Source organism: Mytilus galloprovincialis, chromosome 10 (genome assembly GCF_965363235.1).
Source record: "Mytilus galloprovincialis chromosome 10, xbMytGall1.hap1.1, whole genome shotgun sequence".
NCBI classification, from domain to species: Eukaryota; Metazoa; Mollusca; class Bivalvia; order Mytilida; family Mytilidae; genus Mytilus; species Mytilus galloprovincialis.
This window is the reverse complement of record NC_134847.1, coordinates 38,586,713-38,611,418: the sequence shown is the minus strand read 5'-3', so window position 1 is coordinate 38,611,418 and position 24,706 is coordinate 38,586,713. Positions and strand designations below refer to the sequence as shown.

General features: G+C 32.4%; 2 long non-coding RNA genes across 2 annotated transcripts; one reads left to right on the top strand and one right to left on the bottom strand.

Annotated features, from left to right (window-relative positions):
- Window positions 1-7,429: 7,429 nt before the first annotated feature.
- On the bottom strand, window positions 7,430-8,667 carry LOC143047519 (uncharacterized). The gene is made up of 2 exons (XR_012969592.1): window positions 8,493-8,667; window positions 7,430-7,792 (listed from the first exon to the last, which is right to left on the bottom strand). It is a non-coding gene; the product is annotated as an uncharacterized LOC143047519 (long non-coding RNA).
- A 10,161-nt stretch (window positions 8,668-18,828) lies between these two features.
- LOC143047518 (uncharacterized) lies at window positions 18,829-24,706 on the top strand. The gene is made up of 4 exons (XR_012969591.1): window positions 18,829-18,970; window positions 21,395-21,904; window positions 22,872-23,044; window positions 24,203-24,706. It is a non-coding gene; the product is annotated as an uncharacterized LOC143047518 (long non-coding RNA).

Sequence of the window (24,706 nt, the reverse complement as noted above, 5' to 3'; positions counted from 1 at the left end):
ACATATACCGGTAAGCAATATATCAATAAACTATACATTTTTCTTCTAATTATTCATACATATTTACCACTGTCAGACATAAAAAAAATCAGTTTGTAATCAGAACATATGAAAAGTACATATGGCGGTAAACATTTACCGGTTATATATCAATAGACTATAAATTTTTCTTTTAAACATTCAGACATATTACCACTGACCCGTTCTCATTTCCTGTAACATGAGCTCCATCATATTTACAATTTTATTTCTGCCATTTATAGCACTTTCACTCCCTACATGTATAGGGTTATTAAAATGAGATTTCTGCTCAAAAGCTTGATGATCTCTCTGCTTTCTGTTTGTTATTGAATTTGGCATTTGATAATTAGGTATACCATTGTTTCTTACAGGATTTGTTTTTGTGTTATATTCATTGTTTTCCCATAACTTTACATTTAGTAGTGTATTGAGTACTCTTTTAATGGACATAACCATAATTGGAATGCCATGACCTTTAATATGTATTCCATCTACAAAATAATCAGGCTGAATGAGGGCCCTCATGGGGTTTTTGATTATGTGATTACTTGGCCGTTTTTTTAATGATTATTTGATTATTAAGCCAAATATTTCATGATTATTTGATTACCTAGGACTGTATTTTTAGTTTATGATTATTTGATTACTAAAGATAAGCAAATATTTAATGATTATGTGATTATATTGGCAAAAAAATGGTGATTATGTGATTACTAGGACCCCCCCCATGAGGGGCCTCCTGAATGAAATCATACCTAACAAAATGTAAATCTAAATCTTTACATAATTCATACAATTGAACATTGAAAATAAGGCGTTGTTCATTAAAAAACTTAGCATAATATCTGTCACTCAAAAAACGTGGCAGTATTTCACCAAAAGTGATTGTTGCATCTGGGTTATATCGTTGTGTCACTCTGACTAGTTCTTCTATTTCTTCGATAACCTCGTCCGGTGTTTTCTGTTCTATATCATTGGAGCCTATTTGGAACATTATATGCTTTGCTTTATCTCTAAACGATTTGATATACTGAATTGCTCCAAACACTGTTTTGTCGTGTAGAGTGATAACTTTAACTTTTCTATTTTTGTACAATCTTTTGCCGTCAATGTCTTTGATAATCGAAGAGCCTATTATCAATAAATCATAGGTATCCCTGTGGTGGCTGTTTTCCTTCCTTAAAGTTGGATTTCTCACACCAGCATAAGATTTTATATTATTATTGCTTCTGTCAGGCTCATTTTTCTCACTGTTTTTCTTTTCAGATAATCTTTCGGTTTGTGTGTGATTATCTTCTTCTGCAATTTCTACATGTAGTTTTGTATTTTTGATTTTCGTCTCTGCATGGTAGGTTTGGTCCTCTACGAGTTGTTCTGCTTCTTTTTCAATTGTATGTTGCAATTCTTTTATGTTTTGTTCCATTTTGACAACTCGTTGGATTTCTTGATTTCTCTCATTTACGCGTTCTTCTGCTTCTTTTTCAATTGTATGTTGCAATTCTTTTATGTTTTGTTCCATTTTGACAACTCGTTGGATTTCTTGATTTCTATCATTTGCCATTTCTTTCACCTTTATATACAACTAATATAGTACAAAGGTGTAGATTAAAAATTACACCACTCCAGGCCCTCTTGTTTTCCACGTAATTAATATTGCCAATAATTAAGAAATTCCAGGTCGAGTCAATAGTATAGTTTATTCACCTGTTACCTATTACCTTATATGTACGTTCCGCATCTGACAGGCGCACCACCAACGGTGTATTTAGGATTATGCTATATACACGGGTCATAATCACAGGGTTGACACTACTAAATTCAATCATTGTCAAATTGTAACCTATGGTAGTCATTTAATCAGTAAGACCATGGAAGTATTATATTGACAATATAATACTTCCATGGTAAGACTTTCAAAGATAACAATACGAATACTAAAAATCTGGACTAAATAAGGCATATAGGTACAGTTTCATGAGTTTTCAATTTGTTAGCGGGCATGACGTAAAACAGCGAATCAAAGAATTCAACTTTATTTATAACTAATATAGGACAATGCTGTTGATTAAGAAATACCCCATTCCAGAACCTTTTGTTTTCCAAATAATTAATATTACCAATAATTGATAAGTTCCAGTTCGACGGGTTCAAACAGAAAGATTTGAAAGCAGAGAAAACTGTGTATCTTATATTCGGCATGACTTCACAGTGTAGATACTATTCTGTACGCTATCCGGAAGTCGCGATTTTCGAAGCGAGAACTTTTTGGATAGCATGTGAAATTTGATGGATATACTGAATTAAACGGTAAGTGGATCACCTGTACATTGCTTAATGATTAATTCAGCTGACATCGATATTCTCAAATGGTTTAGAATAAAATTTAGCACATTCATTATTCGTATCTCTGCCTTAATCAATAGATTTTCAAGTCCATCATTAAGGACAATCAGTCTGTGAACCTAAAAACAATCTTTTTACCCTCTTAGTGTACAAATTAACGTAAATACCAGACTTAATTAACGAAATGAAATATATTTCAAGTGGTGGTAAAAGTTTCAACCAGATCTTTGAAGCCAGAAATAAGAAAATAACACTTGTTTGAATTTCTCACTGTACGACCAGTCTCGCTTGTATATTTTGAAACTGTATGATCAGTCGTTATTTCACTGTATTCTAGTGGTGATTTCAAAGTTATTTACGATACAGTTAGAAGGTGTCATTTTTCTAAATAACACAATATTTCAATAAATTCACATCCTGAAAACTTATATGAAACATGTTTAGCTTAAAAGGGTGTACTCGACTTACTACATTAAGTATAAGGATGTTTAATGTTGTTAAAACAAGAGGAAGGTTTATTGTATGTACAAGTTTCAGAACTGTCCTCCGTTATACTTAAAATTGTACAAACGCACAGATTTAATTATAATACAAAAATGCATGTATTTACACACATTCGAGGCCGTACTGTAGCCTATAATTGATCACAGTTACTTGACTTTGTTTTGGGAGTAGAGCTATTTCTGTGACACCCAATTGTACACCACTTTGCAGGGGTCTATAATGATAATGAAGGCCGTCTTTCCGTTCGTTCGTTGGAAGTTATAATATGTTTGGTCGGTTTTGTAAGTGCATCTCCTCATTAACCACTTAATATAAACTGGGGTTTCCAGCCATTTTAAATGGAGAGAGGGTCCAATCCAGGAGCAAAGGGGATTCCAAATATATGTTCCCATACAAATGCATTGATAGTTAAAAAGGGTTTCAATCCGCCGGATCCCCCTTTTTTTATCCGTCACTGATATGACTATTGATTAATCTTTCTCGGATTCCTTATCATAAACAATAATGACTGTATTGTGCACCGTCTATTTCGAATTTAAGTAAACATCTTTTATGGGGGTTCTTTGTATAAGATACGGACTTTGCATTATATGGGGCACCTATCAGGTATTTCCAACACCACCTCCTAAACCAATTATTAAAGTCTTCTGAAATTGCTCCATTTTTAATCAATTAATGCAAATATGCACCTATTTCGAAGTTTTGGTGAAAATATTTTTGATGTTTTTATATCTAAAATACGGACTTAAGCTTTATATTGGGCGTATCTATTTTATATCCACAAATTCCTTCAGACACTTAACTTTATGAATCTTTTTTAGATTCTTTATCATTTAATTCAATTGTGCACCTCTTATTTTGATTTTTTAGAAAACTCACTGTTTTCTCCTTCCGTGATAAGGACTTTTCCACTATTCAATTGTGCACCTCTTATTTTGATTTTTTAGAAAACTCACTGTTTTCTCCTTCCGTGATAAGGACTTTTCCACTACCTTATTGGGTGGTACCCATTTACTATACGCAACTTTCCTAAACTTATCGTATATTAATAAAACTTTCTCAGATTCTTTATCAAATGATGCCACTCTGCACCTATATTTTAGTTTTTTTGGGGGGTTATTTTTTCCAAAACATGGACTTCAGAAGCGGCGGGGTATACTTTCGTTAATTCTTTTCTCAATACCTCAAGTTTTTAAACAAATCACTGCATGTTGTATTGAGTTGTAAATACTTAGATTTAAATATATAACCTCAAAAAGAAGATGAAATATGATTGCCAATGATACAACAAATATGATTGCCTGTTCAACCAAATTTTGCAATTTTCACAGCTTTCCCTCCGCGACCATATGTCGTAAATGTATACAATTATAGGTCACTGTACGGCCTTCAACGTGTAGCCTTGACTCACACCACAAAGTTTGCCTCAAATGTTCCCAAAATAAAATAATTCACATGAGACAAACCAACGACCATAAATTATATACAGCGAGGTTATACGTATTTGTTAGTTCTAACCAACACACATACACCAACACAAACACCGATACACACCAACAACCGTTTAAAACAAACGTTTAAATCCCTTTTAAATAAGCTGTACTCGCCAGACCGATAAAATGACAAACTTAAAGCAAACAACAACGAACAAAAATGAGGACAAAAACTCAAATATTCAAAACGACAGCGCAGTGAAGCAGTAATATAACTTATAGCAAAATACATAACGGGAGACAAACCTCTAGATGAGAGACATGCATTTTTGAAAATTTAAATAATTTGAAATATATGAAAAACCGTAAACTTAGATGTGGGTCGTCCATTGAATTCGTCGAGAAATAGCTATCCACGAAACTACAATTTTCAACAATACATTAATGAGCCCGAATATAAAATTGCTACGCAATGTTATAAAGCTTTGAACCAAATATCCAAATTATGTCCCACGTTTTTGGGACGAATTTTTTGCACACGACGAGACATGCAATGATCTACCAGTTCTGCAAAATCTCTTGACCGTACATTTGTGCAATAAAAACAGCGAAACTCTGTCATTGGATTATCCTGAAAAAGAAATATATCTTTCGTATACTTGAATTCATTACAGCATTTATATTGATTTGAATTTAACATGTACATTTCATTAACAATTTTCAAAGAACAAAGTCAGTAGATATTAATAATGTGCCTCCTTTTCACCCCATCCCAAAGTTTTTCTCAGGGTCGACTAATTTAGTTTAACCTGAATGTTTCGGCGGACGGTGTAAATAGTCTTTTAAAATGTTATAGCTAAAGAGATAACTGCAACGATACACTATTACAAAGTCCACAAGCAAATCATGTATTGCTTTTTAGGCGTTTCATTTTAAACAAGACTGACGGAACAAAAATACAATTATTTTGCAGTCTACAAAAATCATCTATATTTATATTGTCTGATGAACGATATTACACTTCAAAGTTCCCTGGACAGTTCATAATATCATATAGACACGTAGATACCTTCAAATTGCCTTTGTTTTTTTCTTCAAAATCACGACTGGTCATACAGTAACAAAAATTGAAATCGCTACTAGAATACAGGCAGTTGTAGACTGATCGTACAGTAATTTATTTTGGGATCCTCAAGGAAAACATATTTTATATGGGAAATACGAATGTTCTACTTAAATACGAAACAAATATTGAAACAGTATATATTGAACTGTAAACTGATGCAAATATTTGCAATAAAAGATTATTTGCTTTGTACTACGAGAGCAAAATTGGCCATCGATTTCACTTTTTTCTATGAAGTTGGTATGATGCACACGTATATTTTATATTCTAATGCACGTTTTTGTTAAAGTTACTCATATTTATGTTGCTTTACATACCTTGAAGATGTTCAAAGCACTTTATAGGTATAGGTGTAAACAAATGATGAGAAAAGTCACCGTAGGCAAAACCGTCCTGTTAGCCAGTTGGAAGTCGTCGCTTCAAAAATCTCGACTTCCGGATAGCGTACAGAATAGTATCTACACAGTGGGATTTCCAGTGACACTAGAACAATAGAAAAGTCACTCTTCTTATGAAAGAGATAGAAAAGGTCTAAAAACAGGAGAGACAATTTACGCATAAAACCCGATATGCATAGGGATGAATATCTCTTAAAACACAAAACCATTATATAACTTTTATACAACCACTATAAATAAAGTATATGTTAAAGCTAAATGTGTTAATATATGATTTTTTTAATTGCCAAACATGCTGTTAATTGAACAACCTATTGTTCAACATAGGGGTGTGTAAAAAACTGCCACATTTGACTGCATATTTTTCTTTTTTTTTTTTTTTAAATATATATCAAACTTTAATAATGTAGCTTTCTGGGTATCCAATTTTTAACGTGTTCCGAAATGTAGTTTCGTCACAAGAATTTTTCAAAGTTGTGTCATTTTGTCTATATGAATGTCGGTAAATTCGTATGAGCACACCGACAAGTATATCGTTGGGACAACTCGATATAATGTAATCAATATACGTGAAAGATTACCTAATGTGAAGTTTATCAAAATCATCATAACATAATTGATCAACACATTATGTTTGAACAACATGAGTCCTACAATATAAGATTTAAAGGTGCATATCATTTACATTCAACGTTTTTATTGGATTTTTTTTTACTACAATGTAACCTCGAGGTTCAACGTTGATAGTTAAAAACAAAATCCCAGAATTTTTTTGAATGATATTGTAAATGATATGAACCTTCGAATTCTTATAACATCGGAATAGAAAATATGTGATCCGAATTAACCATGCACGTGTGTTACAGAAGATTATGAACTTTTATGATTTAAGGGTTTTTCTTAAACAATATTATGATCCCAAATTTGATAAATTTTGTTGGCAATACTTTAATATACACACTACATATAACAAAGTATATATTAAATCTCAATGTATTATTATTAGGAAAAATGTTTGACTCTGTAAAAAAAAAACTTCCCCCTCCCCCGTATTACATGTAATGGTTACATTATAACGTTGTGTCGTTTGTTTTCTCTTATTTTTTAGTGTAAATTCACATTGCGATAAGCCGTGTCACGGTACTTGTCTATCCCAAACTCATGTATTTGGTTTTGATGTTATATATATATGTTATATTTGTTATTCTCGTGGGATTTAGTCTATGTGTGTTACATTTTAGTGTTATGTCGTTGTTCTCCTCTTAATGCGTTTCCCTCGGTTTTAGTTTGTTATCCCGATTTTGTTTTTTGTCCATGGATTTATGAGTTTTGAACAGCGGTATACTACTGTTGCCTTTATTTAAACCTAAAGGATTCGCACTAACTGCCCAAAAGGGGTCCTCTCCAGTCTTGAATCAGTGATTTTGTTTATCATAAACAAAATATTGTCTCACACTGAAAGGGGCAGTCGGGCAACATGCACAGCCCGGATTGTCAAAACAACTAAGATTTACAAAAATGATTACAAACAAAAACCATCAGTTGGACAATCTTACTGGAATCTGATTATCTCTACTGATAAATAATGCAACACTAATGACACATTTAAGTTTTGGAATGATTTTATTCACAAAGAATGTTTCTCATTGGTATACATTTCTATGCTCTTGTCTTTTCAGAGTTTATATTGGAAATTAAAAATTGCTGCATGAAAGACACTAGCTCCACATTCCTATGCATATGATTTTATATGTATGAGAATCATTCCATAAAATATCCGTTTGATATCCTTTCAATGCATGACACTGTCTAGTGGTTTTTCTGCCACAATTACAAGGAAAACCTGGCTAAACTTGTGCTAAATCAAACACTTAAATCTTACATCGCTATTGATGTTAATCAATTATTTAAAGGGCCATCTGGAACTGTTGGGTTTTATGACAGTCTCCCTTCCATACACACCATCGCTGCAAAATAATTTGAACATTCAATTAGATGATTATAATATTATTTGGCAATCCAAAGAGAACCTGAAAACATCAGACCACAATAAACAGAGACCCCAAAAAAAGCCAATTTTACTTTACAATGAAATTGAAAAAGTAGTTAGTTACATGTCAAATCATCTTTTGGCTGTCGACAAAAAATAAATAAAATCTAAATTTCGTAGCATTTTACCCCCCCCCCCTTTTTTTAACTGAATTTGTTCAAGGTATGGTGGTTTTACCCCTTTTCAGATTTCAGTATGTCATGTTGTATATCTTTTATAAATTAGATGAATTTCTAGCAAGTTTCTACGATATTCTTTATCATTTGACAAAATACTATGCATCTGAATTAAATTGTTTACTATTTGAAAAAGCGCGCCTTCTTTTACTTTAATTTACTTCCCTTTATTTCACATAGCAACAAATATTAAAAACTGCCACATTTGACTGCATATCAATTTTTTTTCCCAAAAAAAATATATGTCAAGCAGCATAATTAACTTTACAAATTGGGAGAAAATCAAGATGTTCCGACTATAGGTTAGTATTAAAAAAAAATAATGAAAGGTTGGCATGATTCCAGGTTTGAACCCTGACGACACTTAAAATCGAAAATTTACTTATTTACCTATCATATGGAGATACGATGATGTGATAAACTTAACAATTAATAATTTACCTGGTGCATTATCATATTCACATTACGTTGACACGTCTCAGTTCGTCTGTGTTAGCTCATTTCAAGCTCGTAAACAATGTACACCATTTTCCGCTATTCTTTACCGATTACCTCTAGTCAGAAGAGCCCACTGTTTACAGGGGCGATAATATTTTGTCACCAGTTCACGCACTGTACACCAGGGGCGTGTCCAGGATATTTGAAAGGGGGGCGTAGAATAAAATATTTCGCCGAGCGAAGCGAGGCGAAAAATTTTTTGGACCTTTTTTGGCTTAAAAACATAAAATAATAGAGAATTGCACTAATGTAACGGTTCCTGACTTGGAGCATGTATATTTTATAGTTAAAGTGTCAGGGTGTGACATTTTTTATGCCGAGTTTTCTTCATTAATTGTCTATGGTATATTAAAATGATTGGATGGATCTTAACAGCAGTAAACCAATAACGAGAAATTCTAAACTCAAGGGTATAAGGAGTAACTTAACATTTCAATACCTAGGCCAGGATTTTATGAACGAGAGGCGTGATTACGGTTGAGGGTCCATGGGGAAGCTCAGAAGCTCCTGAATTTCAACAATTTAGCATCAAATTATGAAGTAATCCCTCTATTTTTGATTAAGTTCGGGTTTTAAATTCATGTATTATACTGATTTACTTACCGTTTTGGTTGTTTAAAAAAGGTGTCCAAGACACCTTGATACGATTTTAAGGTCTTTTGACGTTTTGTTTTTGACATCGACATCTTTGCGAATTCTTTATCACATCAACAACAATGGATACTAATCGCAGAGTCGAACACGCCGGACTCCGAGAAACGAAATTTTACGGTTGATGATGACCCATCAAATTGGGTAAATATAAAAAGAAATCAGAGTATGTGTTTAATTAATGAATATGATAAATTGCCATCATTCAATACAATACTAGCAGATTATAACGATAGTTTTTTTTTTTTTTTTTTTTTTTTTTTAAAGGGGGGGCGTACGCCCATTACGCCCTTACCTGGACCCGCCGCTGTACACTGTGGACTTTATCAGATGAAAATACTAATACTAAAATAAGGCTTGCGCATAGTTGTATACTTTAATTCAGTCACGGACCTGCGAAATCACGGGTGTGTTTTAGTATGATAAAAAGATCATAACATGGCATTTGTCTTATCGCATGTATAATCAGCCCTCGGTCAATATCATCTCTCGAGCCATGCGGCTCTTGTGCTGATAGTGATCCTAGGGATGATCATACATGCGATATGAAAAATGCCATGTTATAACCTGATAAGATACAAATTCTCCTCAATATTATAACATGGGACAGCTACACATTGAGACGCAGACGCACCAGACATTCATCAATTTTTTTGAAGCCCCTAAGGTATCTTACAAGTTGTTACATTTAAATGGTCTGAAAAAACACATTTAAAGTTCATTGAGTGAAATCTTCACCATTTTCGGTTAATTGTCTAAACATTTTGACGTGGATATTCTTATATTCCAATAATTCATATTGCCGCCTTAGTTCTAATAATTATGACGTCTTGGAAGGCTATTTAAAATTTTTGCTTTGATGCCTTCCTGCGTAAGGCGTCAAAGAAAAAATATATAAATAGCCTTTCAAGATCTTTCAAGATTCTCACCAACCTCTTCTCGAACGGGCAAAAGATGGTAACATTTTATATCATCCAACTGATGAAGTGTTTTCTATACCATGCGAGGCGTGGCCGGATAATGCTGAAGAATGGATACAACGAACGTGCAATATAATGGCTGGTTAACTTCTGCTACTATTAAAGAAATTATTTTTTGTGGTTGTCACATGGTTCCAGTTTCACATCGTCACAGCAGCTCTCATCCAGAAATAGAATGGAGATTATCATTTGCTTAAGCTGAGCAGCTTCTTGCGGAAAAGGCTGTTACTTCAAGGCAGAGACAGTGCCTTATTTACTTGAAGATACTACGACTACAACTGAACATGAACAAACTACCATCTTATTGTCTTAAGCACGTATTTTACACTGTTGTGATGAATTACATACGACTGCTTGGGATAACGTTTACGACCCAGCTAGTTGTGTAATTTATATGATAGATATCTGAATTGAATGTATAAATCGAAGGCATTTACCTTGCTACTTCTTACCTCGAAATAATCTAATAGACCAATTGGAAGGCCAGGATTTTGATGAGATTAATTTATGTCTTTTCTGAGAAAGATTCGAAACGATCCTTTGTCGCCGGTTATAGATTTTACCGATGAAAGAGTGTTGATACTCTCGACAAAAGACTGTATAAGTTATAACAGGAAATTCCGTGATATTGTTCAACCTGTCATGAAGGAAATTTTATCTGAATCCCATCATACGACGAAACAGTCGATTTTTGGTTGCTTTTTAGATGTTCAGTGTATTTTAGCATCAGTCATGCTGAGTGAAAAACGTTCACCATTTTTTTATCATTTAGATTTCTATCAACTCTTTGTTGAGAAATATTTTCAAACGCCGTTTCTTGATTTAATCAGACGCACAGGCACCAAACTGAAGTCTACATTTCTAACGCTGCTGTTTTATGAGAAAGAGGACATTGATTTTCCAGATCTTGAAAACCTGCGAGGAGATATGGCTTGCATGAGCTTCTCACTTGCAAGAACATGTGATGAACAGTGGGGAGCAAAACTGAGTTTAAGTCAAGCAGAAAGAATGTTCAAAGAAGTTTTACGTAAAAGTGGAGTGTACCACCAAAGCACTATTGACTATTCAAATCTCCTTTGTTATACGGGGGAATGGGAAGAAGTTATACATTTGCTTGAAGAATTCATAGAAACCGATGAAAAAAAGCGAACAAAGATGGAAAATATTTGTATCAAGGCCGAACCTCCAATGTTAAATAAACAAATTAAAAAGGAAGTTTTATATTCTGGTTATTTCGAGACAAATTTCCTGGCTTTTGCATATTACTTTTTCATTAAAGCATATTTAAAGCTTAAATCAACCAAAGTTACACAAGTTCTCGACAAATTCTTGACATATTGTCAGTTTACAGCAAGCTATGGAAATTTCGAACTTCTAGGCTATAGTGGAGAAGATTGCAGAAACTATTCTCTTGCCAAAAAGGCATTCGCAAATTCTAATGAATTAAAACACAATATAAATCATTGGTGGAAGATAACGTTGTCACAGGTGTTATCTAGAGTAAAATATGTTACCACAATAAAGACCGTGGTCAAATACATTTTGATAATGGAAATATTTTAGACAATAATTTACATAATTTGTGCGATCTTTATTCAAGACAATTCATTAGATTTAAAAAACAGCAGTAGGAATAATAATAAAAAAAGTTTATATAATATGCTTTGGTCTTTGGTGGACATTGTATCATTGGCTATCATCCACATATTTTTATATCTAATTCAAGAATACGAAGTAACAAATGTAAAACAATAAAAGTATCAAAATCTCTGTGAGACTGTCAGGAGCCTCTAGGCTTTGTAAGTCTTGTATCTTTTTATAATTCCAGTTCATTTATATATTTTGGAGTTTAGTATGACATCTATTTATATTGAAATAGTACATATTTTGTTTAGGTGCAGAATTTTCTCGCTCTGTTGAAAAACCATTGGTGGCCTTCGGCTTTTTTGGTTTTTTTTTGGTTGAAGAACCATTGGTGGCCTTCGGCTTTTTTGTTTTTTTTTGGTCGGGTTGTTGTCTCTTTGAACCATTTCTTTTTTTACTTTTACCAGGTTTACTTCTGTAATAATTAGGAAAGTCAGTGTCGTCCGCTCTGCAACATCATGACGATGACAACAAGTAAGTCAACGAATGACTTTTCTAGAAAAAAATGTGATGATAGGTATGAAAGAGGATTGAAAGATACGAAAGGGACAGTAACACTCATAAATCGAAAATAATCTAAAAATGCCATGGCTAAAAATAAAAAGACAAACAGACAAACAATAGTACACAAGACACATCATAGAAAACTAAAGACTGAGTAATACGAGCCCCACCAAAAACTGGGGGTGATTTCAGGTGCTTCTGAATGGTAAGCAGATCCTGCTCCACATGTGGCACACGTCGTGTTGCTCATGTTATAACGTCATCAACCTTCCATTAACAAAGTTATAACGCAAATACCCAATTCCAAGATAAAATCAAAAAGGGAAAGTCTTTAAAAACTGACAAAACTAAACGCACTACAAAATCAATCCAGTCGGAAACCAGGTTGAAATAGAACAAAAGAATCGAAGCTCTCTATTAGAGAAGGCGATAAATGTTTACTGTATTGTTTACTATAGTGACAAATTTTTAAAAAGTTAATAGAAACAAACAAAACTGCAATTTTCTTCTCAATTACGAGGTGTTTTATTTCAAAAACACCATTTGCATAAGTTTTCAATTTATCTAGTACATAGTTAAGCAGAACAATTAGATATCAAGTCGACGACATGGGTATCTTTCAAGTTGGATGACAAAAATGCATAACCTCCGATTTTTTTGAAAAAATTACCACGGACGGAAAAGATATCAATCTATTAGTTCAGTAATTTTCGTGTCTGCCCTTCCATTATGTGACTGAAGAAAAAATTCCAAAAAATAGGTAACAATTGTATCGAAAAGAGAAAATCGAGTGCACCTTTTTATGTTCGGGCGTGTTTGAGTTGAGTATTTTGTCTTGATATCGTTCAAAGTAAGAATATTTCATACATCGTCTCGCTTCAGATTCTATCATTTTTATATATTAAAGCTATAGGTTGACTTTATAACACACAAAAATAACAGTACTAAAAGATGAAATATATGGGTCAAGTGAAATACCTATCTAATGAGTCACAAAAACAGGGAAGGTGTGTTCGAATAGCTATTTTTTACTGAAAGTACTTGACGACAGTCTTACAAGTTGGATGATGAAAATGCATATCTTCGAAAAATTCTAATTTTTTGTGTGTGATAACAAGGGTTTATAGTCTTCAACCACTAAAAAAAATCTAGTCTGCCCTTCCACGAAATATTTAATTAGATTTTTTTTAAATGTTTATGATTTTTCGAAAATTCCACCTAACAACCGATCAGACAATAGTTTTAAGTTGAATCAATGCAGACAAGATCATTAACTGATGCTCATTAGCTAGTTGATACATTTGTCTTTTAAAATATAACTGACATATAAGGATCGTATTGGTGCAATGTGGATAAATTTATCGGTTTCCAAGAGCAAAATTGGTAGCGCGTCATCGCTACAATGGCTTCCATTTTTACGATTGTGAAAATGAACTGGCGTAATGGGGAGATAATTTTGACGAAGTAGGATCCTGACTGAATCATCGTATGGATTGTTCACCAGTTGAATATTGCGGAATTGGCACAGAAGCAAATGGTGAATTAAACTATAAATAACAGAATCTAACAGTACTATGCAATCAATATGTCGAGACAAAAACGTATCATAATGATAAATTTAAAAGCGATTCTGGTGGATTACTGTTTTATAATCAATGATATAATTAGTGTACTAAAAAGTAGAATAACAAAAATACTGAACTGAAAGGAAAACTAAAAACGGTATGTACTTTTTCAAATTGCAGAAGTCGAAAGCTCTAACACATAAGACAAAAGTAAAACAAACTGTAAATTTCCTGACATGGTACAGACATTTCCTTGTGTAGAAACTCGGTTTTATAGTTTGATAAAGCTCTAAATTGTATGGTTTGACAGCCGCATATATTTCCATTATGTTGACAACTATCTGTGAGCAAAACAAACATACCTAATAGGTACAAATGTAAAAATAAATAGGGGTACAGCAGTCATCATTGTGAAATTTGAAACACTATTAAAACAAACAAATATTTCAACAAAGAAAAAGAAAATGGCTTTATATAGACATAGAACTTCAGCGAAAATGAAAGATAACATTACAAAGAAATGACCATAGCACAAAAACAAAATGGCAAGATGTATAAATACCAACTCATACTAAAACGATATTACCAAAAAGAACTAAATACTAGTTGTAAAGGTTGATAATTTACAAAGTTAAAAAAAATACGATGTGATATAATAATTGTACATTTTATTGAAGAAATTGTGAAGTATTTTGAAAACAATAATCAATGTTCAGACCTTCTATTAGCTATACTTATATTTACTTTAGTTTAAGCTTGTTGTATAACGAAAATACTTTGGTGTTTACCTCTGTGCAATAGTCCTTTCTTTGGCTACCAAAACTACTTTCTTAGAACTTTTTGGTGTTAATGTATGCGATATGCCGTCAATTGTCCATAAGGTACGAACACATTTAGATAAGGATAAACAACAGACGCGCATTTAGTCTACAATGGAAGCATCAGTGATGCTCCAATAAGAAAACAAATAAGGTAAAAGACATTGAAGAGTATCTTAGATAAAAAATTCAGAAGTTTTGTTTTCAAATACAGGTAAGGCAAAATATACCTTGGGTAGAAAATTCTAAATATTTCTAGAAAAAAAAACAGTTATTCTTTTTATGTATGACCATATCCATGTTTATGCACATGTCGAGGCAGACGTGCTTTCTACTGGGCGAGTGGTACTAAAGTGATTGAAAGCTTTCTTTCAGCGTTTGAGGCAGTCCCCTGTAAATAAAGTTTCTTTATTTTTGTGTTTAGACGTCGCAAAGGGGTTTTTGTAACAACCAACCATACTTGCAAAATGATTATACTCATACTGTTGTAAATATGTTTTGACAATGTCATCGACTCAGTGTTTTTAAATAAACTCACCATGGATTCAAGGCTTAAAAATGTGTACTCAAGACGCAAGATTCGTCAAAAGATAAGTTAGTTTTTCTTCTTTAAGAAAAATACTATTTGAAGTTTTTGAATAAAAAATGTGCAGTTAAAATTTTCTAAAAATGGGTCCATGTAACTGCCGATTGAGATTTTCACCCCGATGGTATCACCTGCCAAGTAGTCAGCATTTCTGGGTTGACACGAATTATCATAGATATGGTCATAATCATAATATAAATGCATAGTGTTTGATTCCAATAATCTTTATGTAGGCGCAGACATTATAAATCGACACGTACATACATATAATGTGTAGTATTTGTATTTTTTTTTAAAGACTACTTTTTTTTTATCGTTGTACAAATAAAATGAAAAATACATTTTTCAAATACTACTATTGTGAAATTTGTCAAGATGTATTGACACTGAACTTAATAGTAGTGTTTCGAGTCATGTTCAAACGGAAGTTTTTCGAATATTATCGTATATTTGATGGTATATTTGAGAATTTCGAAAGTTTTCTTTCAGCGTTTGGGGCAGTCCCCTGTAAATAAAGTTTCTTTTTTTCTATGTTTAGACGTCGCAAAGTGGTTTTTGTAACAACCAAATATACTTGCAAAATGATTATACTCATACTGTTGTAAATATGTTTTGGCAAGTCGGATTCAGATTGTTCCAGGGAAATTTATTTAATTTGCAAAAGTCTTAGAATGCAAATAATTTTGAATACTCAAACTCAGGGATCTGCAAACCTGTTGGCTCAAACTTTTCAAATAGAACAGCTACGTATTATCATAACTTATGCTTTATGACACATGACGCTAACGGAAGTTGTAAGTGTAAGAATGCTATATCGAAAACAATGAAACCAAGGAGAGTATGTGTTTGAAAATCCTAGGTCGATACACAATTTTGATATTTGACAAAAACATGATTAAATATTATTAACTGTAAAAGAATAATGGCAACAGTAGTAATACGGTGTTCAAAAGTCATAAATCGATTGAGTGAAAACGAATCCGAGTTACAAAACAAACCACGAGGGAATCACATCAACTATAAGAGGAAAACAAAGTTTTATTACGATAACCTTGTTGGGTTGGTGTGACAGGTGATTAGACTTTTAAATGACCTTTCGTAAAATACAGTTTTTAAATAATAAATCCATCTCTCTTCTACAATTACAAGATTGGAATATGTTTAAACTGAACACTGTAGTTGTTTGTTTGATTTTAAACTGTATAAGCGATAGACATATGTATCAATTTACCAAAACCGTCATAAAAATAAAAATAAATCTTGGTTGTTAAGATTTTACTTCTCGCTTTGGGTTAAAGAAATTTCGAGTCCTGAATTAATACAATCAACACCTAACCATTTTCTCATATTCTTTTATGGACCGCGACAATATATAACACAATTATCCCAGATTTGAGAATATTCTGACTTTTCCTAAAGGAGAGGCGACAGCCGTAACTAAAGAAACAAATCAAAATATTTTGTCGAAAATTAACTGACGAAGCCTTTGCAATGAAGAAGAGAAAAGGATCAAGACATACACCAGTATTAAAACACAACACAAGATTGATCAACATGAACCCCAACAACAACCAAGGGTGATCCCATGCGTCAATTTAAGATTTTTCAATTGCCATGTGAAAAAGTCAGTTTCGGATGTTTGCTGCAGCTTTCACTGCTAACTCAGCGATATTTTTTGTTATTGGCATGTATGGTTGAAGACGTTTATGCTGGTTTTTTTCAACTTTACTTTAATTCGACGAGATTTATTTAACGGCAGTTTTAGGGTCAGGTTAATGAGGAGTCAAAACCGATCATGACGAAGATGTAGACAGCTTACTGTTACAGGTAATAAGACGACATTCGAAAAACTTCATTGTATTTGTACATCACCTCCAACAGGGGTCTTCGAAATCACTCCGTCACAAGTTCATGAGTACAAGCAGACCAAGAGTACACGTAAATATAGTGAATTAACCAATACGACTTTGAACTGCGTTGCATGCTTGCTGTACTTCATTCGTTGTGAAGTCATAGATAACCAGCTATCAAAGGAAAATCTAAAGGCAAGTGAAAACATATAGCATGGAGCTAATCTGGCACATTTGTTCAGCTGAAATGACCGAGAGACGAAATATATAAAATCATTACAACCATACAAAATTTATGATCCTTGTTGTTTTCTAGACTATTAACAGTAAGTTTAATCATAATTACTTTTCAAATTAATCTACACTAAATACGAACATGATTTCAGCTAAAATGATAAAAAACCTAAGAAAAACATGTTGGAATCTTTTGCAAAATTTTAAGCAAACACAAACAGCACATACACGACTATTTTGAGTTATAGAAAATTATCTTTATAATATATATATTTTATGAAATTGGGTTTTTCCCATTTGCTATTGTAGTAATTATTTATAGATGGAAACTAGTATAGCTAGTTCTGATACTGGTTTTGCAACAGTATGTACTTTTTATTAAGTTTGACGTTAGGTGCATAACGCCCGAGGAAAGTTTTGGCGGTTTCTACGGATGTTGTTTAGTGGTACTATATAACGTCTGGCATTTAAATGTATTAGTATCGAAGGCGGTCGCAGTTGCGTTCAATTGAAGTTGGTCTCATTGGTATATTTACAGTTGCTGCTTTTACAGGCGTTGGAGGTATTAGCCGAGGAAGAAGAAACGATGCAAAAGAGGAACAATGTTATATGTCATGTATTTACTTGTTGTTGGAATCGAAGAAATCTGTACAATAAAGTAAAAATGAAACAGTGTATCACAAGAGAAAATAATATGTTACTGCGAGCAACTAATCCTATGTCTGTGTTTGTCTTGTTTTCAACCTATTGAATTTGAGATTACACACTTTAAACTCGGACGAGCAAGGCGACGGATAATTTCACATGAATGTATCTAGGTGACGAGTCTATAAAAGCTGTAAACTAGCTAGCCTTTAGTTAAGCTGCAATTCCTCTTTTTTTTAACAACAATCAATGAAATCACAAATAGTACATAAAAGAACCTTAAAATACAAGTTGGGTTGGAATATAAACATTCAGCACAAAGTTATATCAAGTTACATGTAATTAGATATGTTTAGAAACACTTCTGCACAGTAAAAGAATTTTAAAATGGTTCGATGTCTATCGTTTAGGCCCGATATGTTTCAAATTAAGGATAATGATAATAGTATATAGTTCTACAAACTCATACCCAATTGAAAGGGCTCAGAATTAAGTATGCCAGACGCGCGTTTCGTCTACATAGAGACATCATTGAAGCCCAACTGACACCAGTCGGAAGGCCAACTAATATTGCAAGTTGAAGTGAATGCATGATTGAAAACAAAAGCCCCCTCTCCAAAAATAGAGGAAATCATGACAATACTATTACGGATATATAAACCACTTCCGCGGTCAAAGAACTATTTGTGATCAAATCATGTGATTCATGAAATTGTATGGCATGCTTATATGAGTATACCTAAATCAATAATATTATGGCAGACATTCAGAAAGTGATATATTGTCAATAAAACTATCAGTATAGTATATAACACATTTGTGGTATTATGTCATATCATATCTATTTTGGGTAAAGGGGTTTTTTAAAATCTTTTTAACAATATCATTCGCCATTTTTATTGGGAAATTGCCATTGTACAGTACTGTTGTAATTACTGAAGCAGGTATGAAACAGTAAAATGTTAATAATCTGATAGTATAAACTGTAAAGACGTGGCAAATACACATATATACGATATTGTATTGTTATTTTGTTAACATGTATAAATATAAAGTTTGAACCCAATTCATTCAAATGACCTTATGATAACATATTTAGGATATATGCTATCACAAATTTGATTATTTTTGAATTTATAAATTACTTCAAAAAGGGCGTATCGAATTTTGGTTTATGTTTTTACCGGAAATATAGATTGATCCCTCTTAAAAACTTATTTTACCAAAGTACCAATTTCACATAAAATTAGTTTAAAAATCCCCAGCTCTTAACTCACTTATATACACCCATAGATGGATATACATGGGCTAAGAGCTGGGGATTTTTTTAAATCAACCAACTACATGACAGCTAGAGAAAGGATTTCCCGTTTAACATTTTCTTTTAAAATTTCCATAAGATTACTTTTACGTTTTTTCTTAGGTAGTACAATCAAAACATAAAATAATGGTTGTTAATAGAGAATTCTAAATTACAGTAACACACACGTTTGGTCGTCTTCATCTTGTTATAAGATGTGTGTTTGTACATCACCATATTCTATTCTTTAAAGTTTTTCTCATCACTTTTCGTCCGTCGTCTGTCGTTAACTTTTACAAAAATTTCTTCTCTGAAACTACTATGCCAAATTTAAACAAACCTGGCCACAATCATCATTGGGGTATGTGGTTTTAAAAATGTGTCCGATAAACCGGGCTGCCAACCAAAATGGCCACAACGGCTAAAAATAGAACCTATTGGTAAAATGTAGATTTTGGCTTATATCTCTGAAACCAAAGCATTTATGGCAAATCTGACATTGGGTCAAATTGTTTTTCAGGTTTAAATCTATCTGCCCTGAAATTTTCAGACAAATCTGAAAACCAGTAGTTGGGTTTTGGCCCCTGAATGAGTATTTTTAAGGACATCTTGCAGTTTTTGGCTACCATCTTGAATATCATTATAGATATAGATAAACAGTAAACAGCAATAATGTTCAGCAATGTCAGAGCTACAAATAAGTTAAACATGACCAAAATGGTCTATTGACCTCTAAAGGAGTTATTGTCCTTTATAGACAATTTTTACCAAATTTTCATATATATTTTTGAAATCTTACAAAAATCTTCTCCTCTGAAAGTACTGACACAAATTATACAAAACTTGATCACAATCGTAATCAGAGTATCTAGTTTAAAAATAACATGTCCTATGACCCCGCCTGCCAACCAAGATAGTCGACATGGCTAAACGTAGAACATAGGGGTAAAATAAAGTTTTGGGCTTATATCTCTGAAAGTAAAGCCTTTAGAACATTTTTGACAGTATGTAAGAGTTTTCATTAGGTTAAGATCTATCTGTCCTGAAATTTTCAGATCAAACAGACAACCTGTTGTTCGGTTGCTGCCCCATAATTGGTAATTTTAAGAACATTTTGCAATTTTTTGTTATTATCTTGAATATCATTATAGATACAGATCAACTATGAACAACTCTAATGTTCAGCAGAGTAAAATCTACAAATAAGTCAACATGACCAAAATGATCAATTGACCCCATAAGGAGTTATTGTCCTTTAAAGTCAATTTTAAACAATTTTTCGTAAATGTTTGTAATCTTCTACAAAATTCCTTTCCTCTGTAAACAACTGAGACAATTTTAACAAAACTTGGCCACAATCGGTATAAGGGTATCTTGTTTAAAGAATGGTTTCGATTACTCTGCCTGCAAACCAACATGGCAGACTTTGCTAAAAACTAAACATAGGGGAGAAATGAAGTTTATGTCCTATATCTCTGAAACTAAAACAAAAGTATAACTTTTATTTCTTTTTTTCTTTTGTTAATTTTAATTTTTGTATTTAGCACCAAGTTTGTTTAATGAACAATTCACTGAACATAGTTTATTTCAACGTATAATAGTATTGTTAAAATCCTTACTTCGAATGTTCAAATCATTTGCGTCATTACTTTAGATATATCTATATGGAAAATATTTAGAAAAGTTTAACAAAAAAATCCACACTCGAATGTAAATTAAAAAATGGGAAGTCTGTAAACAATGTCAAAAGTCATATTTCTGAGTTGGTATATACATATTTAAGATAAGAGTCTTATTTGTCATGCATTTTATTAACAGTATAATTATTGATCGTCAAAAATTGGGAAAATCTTCTAACAAAGTCTAAAAATGAAAATGAAAATGATCATTCTTCATGGTTTGCGTGCTCATTTATGAAGTGAAATACACCTTAGTACTTGGTGTCGTTAATATTTTATTGGCAGTTTGTCAAAATAGCAAGTTTCATTTTTTATGACATAAACATAAATTATATATATTGCATATAGTATCGGTTTAGTTGTTAAATTTGAAATACGTTTTAATGCAGGTAATAGAGAGAAACGTGCCTTATATAGAATGTTCTATGAAGAGTTAAAAGTTCTAAGGGAAAAGTATGAAGCTTTATCTTTAGGGTCTGGAGATAATAGTCAATTCAACAACCCAAACATTGTTCCTGGATACCAACAACTTCAGCAGCAGCGATCAGAAATTTTGCCTAGTGGACAAAGCCAAACATTTACAGGTCAAGATTCAGACAACAGTGGTCAAAAAGAGTTGCTATGTAAATCCAATAACGAAAACAATAATTCAAACGAAGAAGAGGATTTATATGAAATTGCAAAAAGAGTTCACGAACAACAAAAAAGAAGATACCTATTTACGGATTTATCAGATTCAAATAACAACGAATGTATTGAAATAAAGCACAAAAAACAAAAACCTGCAAAATATCAAACTTACAGTAACGAAGAGGTAAGATGCAAATCTTATCAAGGATGGAAATCTGAGTGTTACCGGCCTACCATACATTTTGCAAAATCCGGGTTCTTTTACAGAGGTAAGATTATAACACTGTATTCAGATTCATTTTCTTGTCTAGAAAAAAGATAAAAGGTATTCTTTAATAATCGTAAGACCTAAGTATTGCTAGGTACTGGTCTTCTCTCCATTGCATATGTCTGAACCAATCAATCAGTTTGTGTAACTGATATGAAGTTTGGATATTTAGGTATGCCACGTGTCAGCTACTCATATTGTAGCGTAACATATACAGCAATGAATTTTGATAAATATTCTTTCCTTGACAACACAGATTTTTTCTCTTAGCAATTGGAATTCTTTATGTCCAAATTACATAAGTGTAATAAAATATTCTGCAGGACCTAGCAAATGTTCAGCGACAATTACACCTACTATCTATGAACCCGGAAACCTTGTTGGCTCTGATAAATGTTTCATATAACCTCTTTCATTTTCAATATGTTTAAGAGCTATTAAGTTGCCATGACAACTCTGATACCTTTTTGAAAGCCAAGTTGACATCGAAATTCACTTCAAATAACGCAGCTTCATTCAAGCCATAAGAAATCGTTTAATGATAATTTTCATTTGAAAAAGTTGACTTTTGTCCATCAACAGAGTATACCAGTGTCACATTCAAATTCAGGATAATATTATGTCAATGTGATATGGATTTTGACTCTTATTTCGACAAATTACAAATTACATTATAGCTGATAAAGTAACATATATCAAGCAATGAAACTTATTGGAATTATTCTCCGAAACAGAAATCTTTGTTGACTGTTTAAACACACCAAAGGAGAGCAGCAACCAATGGGACATTACAAAACTTCAGTACAAGAAACACTAACAACAAAACGATAAATAGCAAAAAGACGAGCAAATAACTTGATTTTACAATTTTTAGAATGCCTTGTTATAAAGAATGACAGTACTAAAGCAATAACTAGTTATGATATCCTCCGATATTGATTTACTTTCTGGTTTATTTCAATAATTAGGTTTTGGTGACATGGCAACTTGTTTTCAGTGCGGATTTGTTTACAAAAACTGGAGCAGTGATGCCGATCCCATAGTTATCCACTCAACTCATCAATCAGACTGTGATTTCATATCAGACCTAAAAGAGAAAGGAATATTATCTTGCGAAGATATCATTACAAACACAGACACTGTAAGTGTATCTAATGGGAAAAGTTAAAACTTATTACAAGTGACTGATAGTATTTGGTAAATATAAATTTTCATGCATGTTTGTTTTGTTTTGTTCACACATCGTTATCAATACAATACAGTTTTATTCGACAGTCATTCAACCTAGAAATTTTGCTAGCTAAAAAAACAGGTTTAATTGACCATTTTCAACATTAGAAAATGCCGGGACTAAGTCAGGAATATGACAGATGTTATCCATTCGTTTCGATGTGTTTCAACTTTTGATTTTAACATTTGATTACTAGTAAGTACTTTGCGTTTTGAATTTTCCTCGGAGTTTGGTAATTTTGGTATTTTACTTTTAAATGGTGTCGAAATAATAAAGTGTGACTAATTCGTTTACGCACGATTTAGGAATTTTACCATTAACAGGTAAACACGCAGCTCGGGTATTTCTTCAAATACTGGTTAAACTAGTTTATGTCGGTTTCTATTATAATTTTGTGGCATACTTGTAAGCCCAGTTACGTTTGATAATCATTATGATTCTGGACCTGTTGTATCAAAACTTTAATTTACCACTGCTTTTAGTTTTTTTTCCATAAAACACAATTTTGTTCGAATGATTTATGTTTTGTGTTGACAATTGATGAATGCAAATAATGTCTTGCCTTCGCACACATCAATATTGTTTTTAAGGATAAAATTAGAATTTTTTTTTGAAATATGATGAAACTAAATGTGGCTTTATTTTTTACAAAAAATAAGATGACATTAACGAGATTATCAACTTTAGATATTAATGTTTAGTTCAATTCGCTTAATTCGAGGTCAGAACAGACTTTAACGAGAATCACATTTAAAAGTCTAGTTTAAAAAGCTGCAATTAAAAATCAAGCGCGTTAACAAGGTTAACGACTATCTTCTCACGTCAATGTCAAATTCATTAAAATGACAGAACCGTAAACAATGTAATGTTTTACTATCAACTTTTTTTTTTTAATTTGAACTAATAAAATGCAAAGAACTTGTTCTAAAGCTTGCACAAAATGCACACAAAAAAACAATGTTGACTTACATACATTTTTACTCGAATATAATTAGGAGTGCCTGAATAACAATAATGTTCTTGACAACAAACAATGACTGTTCAGTTAAAATCTGATTTTTATTATAGGGATAGCAGCAGCCAAATTACACAATCGTTAATTCAAGACAGGATTAGACATTCTGCAAAGTGTCATACTTTTTGATAAAATTCACCACATTGGCTTACAGATGCATTCGTTTAGATACTGATGAAAGGAATAGACTCTATCTCATATCATAAAATTAAAAAAGCAAATATGTAACAACATCTTGCATTTTAATTTTACCAAAATGACGGGTTTGTTTTCACTTATTTCAATTTGACTTTTATCATTGTACGAATATAATGATGAATGTTGCAGATAGATTGTCATAACAAATGTTTTGACATGAGGAGCATAGAATATATTGATAGATGTTTAACAGAAAATGTATTGATTTTATCTTAATTTGTACTTCAACCCTGCTTCTTCATAAGTTTAATTACGGACGGAGTCCGATTTTAAGTATGCTATTACACAATGGAACATTCCGTATGAACATATGGTAATCATATGGACAACTTTATTTTCTAATAAAAGATGAACAGTTA